Genomic DNA, 14,769 nt, shown 5'->3' on the forward strand with positions numbered 1-14,769 from the left:
TCGGAGTGCAGGTTGAATTTTCCACCCTGTCAAAAATGAAACTTTTCTTCGTCTTTTCACCCCGACCCGGAAGAGGAAGAACGAGAGCCAGGCGGCACGCGTGCTTGGAATAATCGTCAGTCACGGACTATCGAGTGGATCGTAAAGAGGCGAAAACCGGTCGAAGACGTCGCGATTGTAAAAGCCCAGCTGCCCTGCGTGGCCGTCGCGTCTCAAATCGACCAGTGATGACTTTGCCAAATTTAACCGTAATTAATCCCCTCGTCGTATATAACGCGAGCTGGCTCGTCTGCCGGGGGAAAGACGCCAGAAAATTAACCGTGGCTAGGCGGTGAATGGGGTGAACAAAAAAGAAAAATGGACTCGGTGTTACATAACCTTATTGTTAGACGGCGGTTGTGTGACACTGATCGCTGTGAAAAAATTGAGGAAAAGGAGAAATCTAACAAGCGTTTGTTGATTATTAATAAAAAAAAAAATTAACACGACTCGTTAACTCGGTTCTTTGTTTATGTCCTTTGTTTATTGAATTATTAGCGCATGGTTCACTCACCGTTTTGTTGATATCCTGGCTGTGTATGCAGCGATAAGTCGACAATGATCGAAGAAGATGAATAACGTCTTGTAAGCCGGAAGAACCTGATAACAAAAGAGAGAAAATCGGACATTAAACTGCTGTGTGATTTGTAGCTTGCAATAAATGACTGCAAAACAATTTCCCATCCATTTGTGCGTATTTAATTTTTTTCTTTTAGTCTAGATTCGCGACCAGGTTGATGAGAGTAATAAATGAAAAGTTCGTTGAGTGTTGGTCAATATGTATATTTATACAATAGTAAACGACGGAGGAAACGTAGTTTACTATTGTTGTAAATACACGTATTGACGAACACTCCGTTTATTTGATTTCTTTCATTTTTTTTTTTTTTTTTTATTCTTTACAAAATGACATTGATCCCAGAAACGATATCGTACATATAATAATTGTTTCAAGACAGCGAGAAATAAATCGTCAAAAGCAAAGCGACAAAGACGGGGAAAAAGATACGGGGTTGATTTTATTGTTTCGTTCCTTGAAGGAGAAGGGAACGCGGATACATGTGTATGTATACCGTCCTCGTTTCTCAACGCCTCGACGTTCCAGCAGTGGATACGCGTGGCCGAAAAACGCGATCAAAGTAAGTCGGCGTCGTCCCTTTTCAAAAGAATACAAGATGAAAAATAAGCAACAAAGAAAAAATTAAATAAAGATATATAAAAAAAAAAACGCGTAAAGCTGGAGGGAACATGACGTCAGTGATCCATTCTCGACGTGCTTTTTCCAAATAAAAAGATATACAAAAAAACTTTGAAATATCCGTCAACTCTTTCTTGAGAATAACCAATTATGACCTAAATCTGCAATCTATTTATTTTTAATTTTACTGGAAGTTGTTTAACAGAATATATTGTTTTCTTTTTGATTCTGAGATATCCTTGCAGAAAAAGGGGGATGGACTGAATGTTCGAATTGTTTCAAGTACGACGATGTTGATTTATCGTGTAAGCAAGTTGTTCTTTGGTTTTTTTTTTTTTTACTTCAAATATTTGGCAAACGATACAATCGCATCCGTCTTGGGTTTGTCGTTTCGTCTGGTCGTTTAACCGCTTCACCTCGCGACACCCACAACCCGTAGATCTTGCCACGCGTAGAAACTTGCCATATAATATAGAGCAGAGAGATATCGGAGGAATTCCGCAAATCAGGATACTCGCCGAGTGTACCAGGATTCACGTGAAACGAGACGAGTCGAGACGAGACGAAACGAGACGAAACGAAAGGTTGGACGATGATAAAAGGCGAAAAGAAGAAAAAAAAAACGCGGAAGCTCTTCCCCCTCTTCGGAAAACAAGGAAAACGAAATGGAGAGAAAAAAAAAAAAAAACCTAGAAAAAAGTTGAAGGCAAAAAAAAAGAAAAAAAAAAAAAAAGGACCAGTAGGTAGAGGCAGCCAGCGTCCGAATGGTCGTTGCAGGTTCGTCGCTCGGTCCGGTTTTCGCGTCTGCGAATCCGCGGGGTCGCGAGGGGTGGTGGATTGTAGGGCGGGGGTGGAAGTGGGCGTGGCCAGCTTGTGCAGTTCTCGATCGAGGAAAGAGATGTCCGAGAGGACCAACGGCTGCCGGCTGGACCCGACTCTCTCTCGGGCGGAGGAAGTGAGAGAGAGAGACAGAGCGAGAGAGAGGGAGAGGGAGGGTGGGAGTGCAGTGGCAGGGTAAGAGAGTGTGTGTTGCGAATCGCTTCGTGCGTGTGTCCATGATGCACGATACGGGCTCGGGGTAGTCGAGCGACGCGGCGGGAAGAAGGAAGGAAGGCGGGAAGGAAGGGGGTAAAAATCATTGCGCGGTCCGGCCGAGTCTGATCGATGCCTGCGCCCCCTTCCTCCCCCCCCCCGACATCCCCTTCCGCCTCCCGCTCACTGATCCCTGGGACTCACCGACCACTGACTGGCCAGACAAAAAATTGCCCGAGGTGCAACACGCGCGGCAGCAGCAGCAGCAGCTAGACGACGCTTCATGACCCCGCGTTATATATGTATATGCGCGGGTTTGTGTGCGTGCATGTATGTATATATCATCAGCGTCCAGCCCGCCAATCGATGACGCTCAAAAAACTACCCCCGTGGTCCTGGGGTGGACGGATCGAACGCACGCCAAACTCCCGGGACGCTACCCGGATCCCGGTTTTAATCATTCCGAGACTTGATGTGCACCCACTGCAGTCATTCGGACCACTAATCATCCCGTCAATCCACCCCGGTCGGTTCAACTTTTTTTTTTTTCACCGTCGAGCGAAGCCCCGCCGGAAAGATCGTCGTGCGACTTTTATCATCGCGATTCCGCTTCCAGTTCTCGAAGTTCACGACTTTATCACGACGGACGGAATTGACAAACCCATGACGGAAATCTTCCTGCAAGGATGCAGTTTTTGAATAACCGTTGCACCGGAGCAACGGTGATCAGCCGGTATCTGCTCCCGCGTGAGGGAGAGGGAGAGGGATGCTGCAACTCTGTGCTGATACGCTTCCGGCAGTGAAAAAGCAGACGCTGAATTGTCGGCGCTGTTCGAGGGTTAACGACCCCTTGAAAGTCTGCCGCGATGCGGAGACAATGCGATCTTCCGAAATAAATCGAAAGTCCCGCGTAACTTTTCCAACTCGTCGGAACGTTTTGCGATGGACGGTTTTATCCACGTGTTTACTAATGGAAATTAAAACACCCGTACGAAAGGTTCGAAAGCCAACGTCTTCAACGTCTGTTGTAATCTCCAATTTGTTCGTGCAATCTTTGAAAATCGTCTGCACTGGAGACTAGCGACAAAGTCCTACGCGACAGGTATATAATACCAGGTGAATGGGCTGTGTTTGGAAACTTGGAAGGGCCTCTTGGAACTTGGTTCAAACTTGTAACGAAGGCGGCGGCGGGTCAACGCGGGGTAGAAACTGACCGTCGTCGAGGTAATGGAACGACGTCACGATGAGCGGGATGGAAGGGTTTCAAAACGGGAGAACGAGATCGAGAGGGGGGGGGGGGGGGGGGGGGGGGAAGCTTGGAAGGTTTCAAATCGTGCCTATTTTCAGGAGTTTTTTTTTTAACGAATTTCAGAGCTTTGTAATTTATAGTTTCAAAAAAAGTTTAGCATTGTTTCATTGAATTTAATAAGCTAACTACTCCTGATATCACCGTCCAACTTGTAACTGATATAAAAATTTTTTCGAGTTAACAAAACTTTTCGAATTCGAGTTTGTAGTTCAAGTGTTGAATAAAAAAAAATTGATTTTCAAATTTATACGTCTATGACTGAAATATTTCATTTTTCGACCAAGAAATGGTTGACATAATTTTTATAAAAAAATGTTGGGCTTGATATTCAAAAAATCTAGTCACTAGCTCGAATCGATAAACAACTCTTTCAGACTGTATCAAAATTTCAACACGGACGAATAATTATTGACCGAATATGTGCGCCATGTCACCATTTTGTTATTAATTACAAGTAAAAAAAAAAATTCTACAATGTCGTCCTAACTACAAATAATAAAGTCCTCGAATTGAAATCGTTCCAAGTGTTTTGATTTTCTGTAGAAAAAAAAAAGAAAACCAACTCCTAAAAATAGGTATTATTTTAAACCGTCAAAGCTGAATCCCCCCCCCCCCCCCCCCCCCTCCTTCACAACGTCGTATCGGGGGTGTAACCCGATTCTTGAAACGTCGTTAAAGTCGCGAGGTCGTCACCTTTCCATAGATAATTTTCAGAGTTTGCAGCGAGCAAACCGTCGCGCTTGGCGGTGAAAGAGAAAGAGAAAGATGAGGGATAGGTAAGTGAGTATAAGGCGACGAGTAAAGTGAAGTACGAAGCGCACAGGTGCCCGTGTGGATGGCGGCGAGGAATGCGGCTCAACTACGACTCGACGACCCGTAGTTTAACCATTTTCCTTGAATAGACACGAGGAGGGGGGTTGGAGGTTGGCGCGAGATACGCCGGGGGATGTTTGGTCCTGGGCGTGAATCGGGCTCCGGTTAAACCGGGGGTCAAAACTTCCCCGAGATTTGTTTAGAACAGATAACAGATGCAGGGGTGTGCGTGTGTCTCGCGGCCCCGACCGGCATGTGCCGCTTTCTTAATGACGGAAGAAATTCTATATCGTACACGCGCATCCGTTTAGGATAAACCGGTAGGATGACGACGACGACGAAGCGACGCCTCGGAACCGCTCGACGTTTTGTTGCAGGCGCGAGTCACCAGGAGCTAAGGACCGCGGGGCGCGTCCCGGAAAAAGTGGAAAAAATACCCGCGAACTCGCGTCATTAACGGGAAACGGCGCTTCGTGTCTCTCCCTACCTACGCTTACGCCCGTTTATACGACTCAGAAACTGTTGATTACTTTTTACATGGTTAGCGAGACGACGAGGAGACTTAGAATAAGGAGAAACACCGATGAACCGAACATGTTCTTAAGGAAGTTGAAACGGCGTTACGCAGCTAATCGAAATTTAATTGATAACTTTAATTCTCTTTCATTCCTCCGCAAGAACACGTGTAAAATGAGCGAAGACACGTTTGCTTGTATCTCATAAACAATCCCGTGAATGGATAAAAAATTTTAATCTGGAGAATCTCAAATTTTGATCTTTGAATCTGAAATAGGTATTATTAAGATAAGTGTACCGATTATTGACCCTTTTTGTGAATTTCTCGATAACTAAAACCAATTGGTAAAAGGTTATAGACTAAAAATTTATGTATTTTGGTAATTTTATAACTGAGGATCAAAAAGAAACAATAAAAAAAAAGGTTGACAACTTTGACAGGGTCCAATAACCGGTACACTCACCTTAAGGGGTACTTTTTCTTATCCTTCTACTTTTACCGCAGGTGAAAATGTGTTAAGAATCGAGGGTGTTGCGCAGACGTTCGAAGACAGGGTCTGCCTGCCGGGTATTTAGTGGTTGAACCGGCTCGGCCCGGGTCGAAGTTCCAACTGCAATTTAGCATTTCGTGACTGGGGAGAATCTTGCATTTTTCTTGGTCAAACAAGCTGCATATACGTCTATCACTCCATCACGGAAACGGTATGCACTATACAGATATAGACACCATAGATAGGATATATATAAACTTCAGTGCCACCCTACGATGCACCGTTACCACGTGACGTTATATATCCATGACCAAAAGTACAGAGATCGTTGAATAGAGTCCCCTTTGCCCGTAGTTCCCATCTTGATGCTGTACCTAGAAAGCGACGATGACTGAGGAATTTAAAAATTTTCTTTTTATTTTCATTTCTTTTTCAACGCGTCCACTCGAGGCGAGCCGCGGCCACGTTCGGTTGTTAGCCAGCTGGCTAATTTCCAATGCAGGAAGCAAAAACGGAGAGAAAAAAAAAAAAAAAAGAAAGAAAGCGCGCAAAATAGAGGGAATCATGAAAGCCCGGGGTCGACCGGTCATTCGATGACCCTCTCTCCGATTATCCGAGCACCGAGAGGGAGTCATCGGCATTCAATGATTTTGCCCCCTTTTTACTGCCGCCGCTGCAGCAATGCCGGCGCGCCTTTCAATGACTGATGCACGGACTGGCCAGCCCAACTCTGTCCGTCTCTCCCCCTGAAATGCTGTTGAAACGAAAGCCGCGCCCGGAGGAAGAGGAAGAGGAAGAGGAAGAGGAGGCGGAGGCGGAGGATGAGGAAGAAGGCTTTTCGATGATTCTCCCGCATAGAATGCACCCTTCCTATACCTTCGTCGCTCCGACTCCCGCGATTGGGGCTCGCCAAGTTGGGTTAGGTTAGGTTGAAACCGGCTCGTTTCGATCCCTTCCCTCCTGTATTTTCAGTGCTTGTTTTCGCGAAGGGAATTCGCGAGATGGGAAAAACGCGAAGCAGGAACGGTAATCGGAAATGAAAAACTATGTCATTTTTCATCCCCTTCAAACTACCCTCATTAATTCTTCATCGCACGTCGTTCTTGATTTTGGTTTGCTATTTTGTGTCGATCATTTTCTCACATGTTTCATCCCGGTATAGAAATAATTAAGAGTGATTTACAAATGATCGTTTATTTTGTTTTAAAACCGATCGAAGTTGATGAGATTTGTCGTTATTGACTAGGGGTGAATTTACCGAATACCCTTATATATTCGTGCAAATTTTTCATCCGGCATATTTTTTTCTTCACCGGAGGATGAAGAAGGGAGATTTTTCGCGTCCTCGTAACCTCGAGCCTGGTCGTCAATAGGGGGGTTGAAAGGGGGCCAGGCAGCCGCAGAGAGTAGGGTGAAGCGAATTCGAGAGCAGGGTAGAGTATCGAGACTGAGAGAGAGAGAGAGAGAGAGAGAGAGAGAGAGAGAGAGAGAGAGAGAGAGAGAAAGAGTGGACGCGGGCGGTAAGTACAAGTCGAAACGCGTGCCTAATTGGTTTTGTTAGATTTGCATTTATCGGCTGTGCGCCAATACAGACAGAAACCTACAAGCCGAAATTCGCAGTACGTACCTACATTGTAGGTGTGATGTGTTCGCCGGGCTTGTAGAGGTAGGACGGGGGGAGGGGTGCAGCCGATCGATTTTTCGAGAAGCCCCCCCACCCCCTCCCGAAACCGTGTGTTAAACACTTGAAAAAAATCTTAATGCGCCTCTGACCCCGTCGGAAGTGGGGGTAGGGACAAAGTTTAAATTGGTCTGAGGCCGCTAGCGCTCCGAGCCTTCTCGGGAAGATACGAAACCGGGTAAAACACGACGTGCGTGTTAACCGAACGGAACACATGCAACGCTTTGATAAGCCTTCAAGCCCAACCTGACCTCACACGTGACTACGTAGTAAGCGCCTCGAAATCAACCCCGGAACGCGCTCTTATTTCCATCCCTCTATTCAATCCGATTCGAATTTCCCGCCGTGCGTCGAATAAGCGGAGCTTTTTTCAAGGTCTGTACCCGCTTCTTACTCTCTCAGAGAACGCCGTTCGAACGAGGGAGGGCTGCGAGAATCAGGGGGATGATTCGGTGTGGGGGGCGGGGAGGGGGAGGGTGGATAAGGGTTGCGGCGACGCCGAGGACGAGGGATCAGCGGGACGTCCGACAGCGCTTGTTTGTTTCTTTATTTGAATTTTATTATCCCATCCACTGTCCCCCCCCCTCCCCCCCCCCCCCCCTCCCTCCCTCACCCTCCGCACCTTCGTCGTCTCACCCCCTCTTCCGAACATCTTTGTTACCGTAATTACCACCGTTCCTCTTATTTTCCCGTTCCGTTGCCTCGATTATTCTCAATTCTCGATCCTCTTATCCTTCGGTCACGAGCGTTGATCTAGCGGTTGGACAGTATAAGGTACTCAAAGTGAACCATCAGGGAATATTTATAACCAGTTTGCTCTACACTTTGTATTCAAGAAAATGAATCGATATACACCGGGTTGGAATTAATTACAAGGAGATTTGGTACAAGCGACTGATTATCAATTAGTTTATAGCCACCATTGATCAATTTTTTGATAATGGCAACTTTAGATCGATTCCGCGTCAGGTCTCAACGTAACCTCATTTTCGCAGCAGCATCAAACTATTGCAAAAGTAAGAAGAAAATCTAGAACCAGTGACACTATGTGGCGACAAATGCGAGTGAAAATAAAAAAAAACAAGAAAACGGAAACTGATTGTCATTTTGTAGAACTAGAACCAAATCTATCAGCTATGATGAAGAAAGAAAGAAGACAACAGTTAATTATAACTATAAATTGTACGTTGGCACGTTAATCTTGATAAGGCAATAGTCAAGTGGAAGAAAAATTGGGATCTTCAACGCGTCTACGGAATGAAGATGATGATCCGTACAGCACGCGTATCCATCGGAGATGCGGAGTAAAGAAAGCACGGATAGAGAAGGGATGAAGGAAGAAAGGCAGGCTTGAGGGAAGGAAAATTCTTCATAAAAATATCCTCTGGGCCTTGACGCGTGTAACACCGCGGTTCTTAACGAGCCGAGAGTTATATAACGTCGTAACGATAATTTACCCACCCCGACGATTCCGCGGTAACATTCATCCGTGTGGAGAAAGCCTGACGCGGTGGGTTTAAATATCTTAATAAAGTGGTAACGGGTTCTGATTCGGTGATCGGGACTCCCTCGCCCATTCCATTCCATTCCATCCCTCCGGCCTCGAGCCTCGACGAACAAGGAGATGGAGAGAGAGAGAGAGAGAGAGAGAGAGAGAGAGAGAGAGAGAGAGAGAGAGAGAGAGAGAGAGAGAGAGAGAGAGAGAGAGAGAGAGAGAGAGAGAGAGAGAGAGAGAGAGAAAGAAAGAGATGTGAGGGTGGCGAAGTCAATGTTGGGAGAAAGAGACGGAGAACGAGAAAGAGCGGAGAGACGACGCAGTCGAAGGAACCCCAGGAGTGCCACCTACCGCGATGAGGAGGGCCACCGCACGTTGCAATGATATTGATTCCAATGCTCCTCACACCACGGGGGTTGCTTGAGGTTCGGGGCCAGTAGGCAGCAACCCCTTACTTTCGCCCCGGCGTGTTCGACTGGTTCCCCTTAATCCCCCTTTCGCGCGTTCTCCGAAACGCCGAAGAGATCCAGGATCCGAACAAGGAACGGATCTCACCGGTCTTCGGCAAGATCTTCGGGGGTGGAAAATGGGGCGGAACGTTGCGCGTTCCTCCCGCACCCTCGACCTTGATTTCACCGCGTCCACGTTTCGTGTATATTCTTCGTGATCCGGTGTAGAGCCTCTCCCTCTCTCTCTCTCTCTCTCTCTCTCTCTCTCTCTCTCTCTCTCGTTTGCTCCCCCGCGAAAGAAAGGGAGGCTGCCCGAAGAGAGGGAGGGAGGGAGTCAGGGAGACGCGGAGGGATCCCTGATTACTGCGGCTTCCGTCTTTGCGTCTTCCGCCTCCCGCCCTCTCGCCACTTCATCCACTTCATCCACTTCATACGCAGCGTCGTCGTCCCTCCCTCCCTCCCACCCTCTCTATCCCTCCCCGTCGCTCAGGGTCGATTCTTTCTCTCTGTTTAATTGATTTCTTAAGACCCGAAGGGGTTCGCCGGTCGCGGTAGGTTCGAATCGCGAACGAAACCAACCAACGCGGTGGTTTCTTCTACGTGGGATGCAGTTTTCATTCCGACAATTTTCTTTTCTTTTTTTTTCCTGCTCTCTTCTCCCCTCCTCTTTTATCCTCTTCTACTCCTCTCCTCCTTCTCCCGACTCTTTCGGCTGCTGCTGCTGCTGCTGCTGCAGTTACCGTCGCATGCAAGATATTGCCGCGACCCCGCGGGACACGCGACGAGACGACCGTAATCTCCAGGACGGCACTGGAGACGTATTAACAATCCCCTCGCCCCGCTTCCTGGTCTCCTCGACTGTACGCCCTGCACCCCGCAGCCTCATCCGAGACTGCAACTCCAGGAATCCGCAGGCTCTCCTCCTCCTCCTCCTCCTCCCGTCTTGCCTTTGGAAGAGCGCGTCTAGCGAAACGGGACGTTCCGTCTCTGTCTCAGCTGATTTTCCCGTTTTCTACTTCGACCAGTTGCGACGTCGTCGTCGGTCTATGCCGACGATTTTTCTCATCTATTTTCCACCCCGGGGATCTCGAACAAAGATCAGCTCATCCTTGTCTCTCGGAGAAGAGATACCGGATGGAAACGAGGATGAAAATCGCCAGCCGCTCGTCTCTTCCTCATCTTCTTCCTCTAGTTTTTCTTCGCTGGTGAAAAATTCGCGAGCAAGCTCGGTTTCATTTTACAACCCCTTGACGATGACGAACGCGCAGCGCAGCGTCTTTGACGGGCTACGTAAGATAGGGGGCGAAAGTCGCAACGCTCTATTTCAGCTCTCTCGGTGTGCCTGCCTGCGTGCAGACGCAGGCTCAGGAGGGGCGAAATGCCCCCCGAAGAACAAAGAGTCCTCGGTCCTCCGCTGCTAAGGTGCAGGACCGGGATATGGGGTGTTTCTCGTCTCCGCTTATGGTGGTGCATATAAGATGGGTCCCGTACAATGCACACGCACCCTCGCCCCCACTCGAGTCGCTCAAGCAATCCGACCAGGGGTTACCGGAGGAAAGGAAGAGATTTTTGCGCAGGGTACCTACGTCTGCTCCGAAAAACATCCACCCTCGCACGATCCGTTCAATACTGCCCGGAGCGCGCTTCGCGATTCACCGCCACCTTCGGATCTTCGATTTAGTCAAACGATAACGACGACCACGACGACGACGATGATGATGGTCACGAGGAGACGAGCGTTGAAGATATATCAGAACGAGAGGAGAAGCTAAGGGATTCGGTATTTTTACAGATAATTGCGACGCCTGTTGAAGACGGTGAACGGAGATATAATCGGAAGAAGATGACGAAGAGGAAAGTGTCTTCGTGATTTCCTTTAAAATGATCCGTTTTTCAGGTTAGGGAACGGCGAGTGTTACCACCGCGTCGAGGTGTTCTCCTTAACGAGATGTAGGTAGAGCGAAAAAAACTCCATTGAGAAGAAAGCGTGAACCTCGAAGTGAAAATCGATTTGCGTCCCTTTCAGGAAAGAGATGAGAAATCTGAGAGGTTTGGCCGAACGTGTGAAAAGGGTTGGAAACGAAAGAGTAAGGAGATGAAGATTAGAGAAGGAGAAAGGAAGAAAAAAAAAAAAAAAGGTGGGCGGTGGGTGAAGAGAAGAGGTCTTCAGGATTCCCGCTTCCTTCTTCTCTGCTCCTTTGGTTCTCCGCTAGCGAGAACGACATGTCGAAAAAGTTTTCTACCAGAGTGTAAGATACGTACGAGAAGAGAAGCTGAGTGAAACGAGTGAACGAAAAAAGCGGAGAGTAAGAAAAAAAATTCGGAAGGGTTGAGAACCGTCCGCAAGGTGGATACACCGGTGACACTCAATGATTCCTTGCGCGTTCTCGGGGCGGGTTGACTGAAGTGGGTAGTCGTTGGATGCGAGAGTGGTTACGGGAGAACGTCATCCGGTGGGGCGGTAGAGCGAGAAAGAGGGAAGGACGCTCTCCTTGGCGTCGGAGAAGCCGGGTCCGTCCCCGTGGTTTACCCCTTTCGCCCGTCCCGTCGCCGACCTGAGCCGTTCTCCCTTGGCCTGGCAGGCGGGTGGAAACACGGCATAACCTTATTCTTACACCACTTTGGCACAAGATGCGTACATAGAGGAGGGAGCACGCCGTTGGAGAGGAGAGGAGAGGAGAGGGGAGGAGAGTCAGACTCGCCTCGCGTTGTTAGAGTATGTAAATCGAGACGACGTCTCCCGTGCTGAAGAAGGAGGTAGACGCCGAGGAGACCAGAAAGACCAGAAAACGTCGAGGCTCGGTGAGCCAAAGTGGTTTTCGCGAAGACCCCTCGGCTCCCAAGGCCGCGGTAGGCATCGATTACTTCTTCTCCAAATCCGCGAGGTGGATTTAACAAGGCGCCAAGTCGCGCTCCCTTTTTCTCCTCTCTCTATCTCTCTCTCTCTCTCTCTCTCTCTTTATTCCCTCCTCGGAAAGAGAGCCGAAAAATTGATCGCACTAAAAGTCGAGTGGCGATGGATTAAAGGGCACCGGCGAGCACGAATTACGAATCGTTGGACGAGGTTCCGCGCGATGATCAACGGGCTTCGCCCCGGGGTAGTATGAAAAGAACTCTTCTTCACGCCGCGATGCCGTCAAGACCTGGACTATTGCTCGACACACCGGAGTGCTACTTATTCAAATACGCGACAAGAGACGCGAGCGTGAAAGCTAGGCATTTTCACGACTCTGTTACTTATCTCCGGAGAAGAGATGAGACACTGCGCGGGTGTCTATTCTTCTTCCACTCGCCTTTCGTGTCTTGGATGGCGCGATTTGGACAATAGGTAACGATGGCGTGAAAACTACCCCCGGATCCCCGGTAAACAGTACCGAGCTGACTCTGAACCCTCTTCCTTTCCTCGTCGGCTCTCTACTGTGCCCTGACAAAAGTACACAGAGGGAGAAGAAACACCCCGTTTTCTGACACGCGATGCGTTCAAGTTTCGCTATTTTATTACTCATCAAATGTTCCACGAATCAAAAATGCTTCTTGCGATCTCGCAAATTTTTGTAATCGAAAAATAATGTGGGATGAGTTTTTTTTTTTAATTCTGTGCGAAAATTTTACGCTCTATCGAGATCAAATGAAAGTTCCTTTTTAAGTCCTTTCGAATCGTTAAGAATCCCCGAAGCCTTGCGAAGTTCGATGTAATCATAGCATCTCGTATTGAAACCTTTCGAGACGTAAAATTTTCCCGATACCTTACGAAGTGAAACATGAAATTTCACAAGTCTTGAACTACGTTGTAGCACGCTGAAATCTTCGCTGATGAAATACGAGATAAATTTGAGAAATCAGAGTCGGTCATTCAATTTGGGACGTTATTCAGTATTAGGGTGATTCATTTCTTACCTTTTTTTTCTAGGTGCCGATCAAAAACTTTGTGACAAGCACTGAAAAAAAAATCGTTGTTAAGCCTGTAGGAGGTAGGAAAATATTTACAGGCCGACACCGATTATTGTAATATTTTTCATCCATTTTTATGTCTACACCTTACAAACTTGTATATATATTAGTTTATTTTTTTGTCTCGCAGTCCAATTAATCGTTTACCAATCAACAGCAAACGGCTCCTAACGAATGCCGCAGTTGGCTGTTCTCGTCTTTTATCCGAAAGATAAAACTACTGTACTGATTCAGTACTGATTTTTATTAACAATAATTAATCGGACCACGATACTATAAGCCTGTAAGGTTTACACATAAGAATAATTTAAAAAATAATACAATAATTGGTAGCGATCTCAAAATATTTTTCTACTTCTTCCAGGTTTCACGACAATTTTTTTTTTCAGTATCAGTCACAAAGTTTTCGAGTGGTACCTAAAGAAAAAAAAAAGAAAACTAAAATTTAAAAAATGAACGATCCTAGGGTATATGCGTACAGATTTTATTTAGTCTGTGTTAGAATTTTCAGGTGTTAACAAAGTTGAATAAAATCCTTTCCAATTCACGTACGTTTAGAATTGTTCAAGTAAGTTCGATGTCATCCTACCACGTATCTATCTTATAGACTTATCCTGAGAAAGTAACAAAACGATAATCCCCGTCTTCCCACTGCCGAAATAGAATCCGAACAGGTATTTCCGCATCCGGAATCGAACGAACATAATGTAAGAGTTGTACTTCTCACCGTGTCGAAGAGGCGACGCATGAGAGAACGATCGAGAAGGGGGACTAGCGATACCTGTGCGACTGTGCTCCACAGGCATCGGCATCGGCGTCGGCTGACAACGAGCTCGTTTATAGTTGGTTCCGGACGTCCGTTGTTTTGTTAAAATCACGCGCGTATATCCGAGTGTATCCCGGAGTATCGGCATGCGGCACAACGGGACTCACTCAAGCCCTGCTCCCGTTCCTGGGAGCTCCTCTCCAGGATGTGACAGTCCGCCAGGGGTTGTGCTCGAGTGGGCAGAGCGCGGACTCGGAAGCCGAAATGAAAGGCGAGTCCCGAGTTCCGGTTAATATCGGCGTACCTCGTAGTGGACGGACGTCATCGTCACGATCACTGATTGTTAAAATTCGCGGTGCCTTTCATTCGATTCCCCCTTCCAAGGGGAGCTCGGTATAAGGGAATCGGGAGAGAGGGAGAGAGGGAGAGGAGAAAGAAAGGGTTCTGAATCTTGCACACAATTTCATCGACCAGTAAATTACGCCGCGAGCCGCAAAGGGGATGACGATGGAAAGCAGGGAGAGTGTCATCGATTTTAAAATTGTCACATGAAAAACTCATCCACCCTTGGTGGATTCGATATTACATGTAATCACACCGAGCCTCGTTGCCGTCTTGGCGATTGCTGGGAACCCTTCGATATCTCCTGAAGCGGGGATCAATTATACGAACAACGACGTGGACGAGCCATAAACGATAATCCCACGTCCGACGACGGCGACGGTGCTGCCCGACTTTACAATCGTTTAGAATCTTCAACCGGCGAGCGTATCGGCCGGGGAGAATGACTGGCGAAGAACTGCGGAGTAGGTTATGAAATATTCATCAGAGACGCGAAGGCTTCTGCAACAATTTCAACCCACCCCGTGTGTATGCATTTTCCATTGTTTACGATGAAAACTTGGCGCAACTCGCACGGTGCACACGAATCGCAAGAAAAAAAATCGCCGCATCGTTGGAGCCATCAAAACTGTGCAACGATATTTTTTATTTTATTTTTTTATACCATTTTCTCTATCCATATTTGTC

The 14,769-nt window shown here is 47.3% G+C and overlaps 1 protein-coding gene and 1 long non-coding RNA gene across 2 annotated transcripts in view; one reads left to right on the plus strand and one right to left on the minus strand.

Annotated features, from left to right (window-relative positions):
- Window positions 1–14,769, minus strand: part of LOC124223029 (uncharacterized) — a 291,603-nt gene that overhangs the window by 138,531 nt on the left and 138,303 nt on the right. The window contains exon 6 of the mRNA XM_046634639.2: window positions 554–639. The gene's annotated coding sequence lies outside the window, so the exon portion shown is untranslated. The remainder of the gene's footprint in view (window positions 1–553; window positions 640–14,769) is intronic.
- LOC124223031 (uncharacterized) overlaps window positions 1–14,769 on the plus strand; it is a 66,701-nt gene that overhangs the window by 42,217 nt on the left and 9,715 nt on the right. The window lies entirely within an intron of this gene.

Source organism: Neodiprion pinetum, chromosome 7 (genome assembly GCF_021155775.2).
Source record: "Neodiprion pinetum isolate iyNeoPine1 chromosome 7, iyNeoPine1.2, whole genome shotgun sequence".
NCBI lineage: Eukaryota > Metazoa > Arthropoda > Insecta > Hymenoptera > Diprionidae > Neodiprion > Neodiprion pinetum.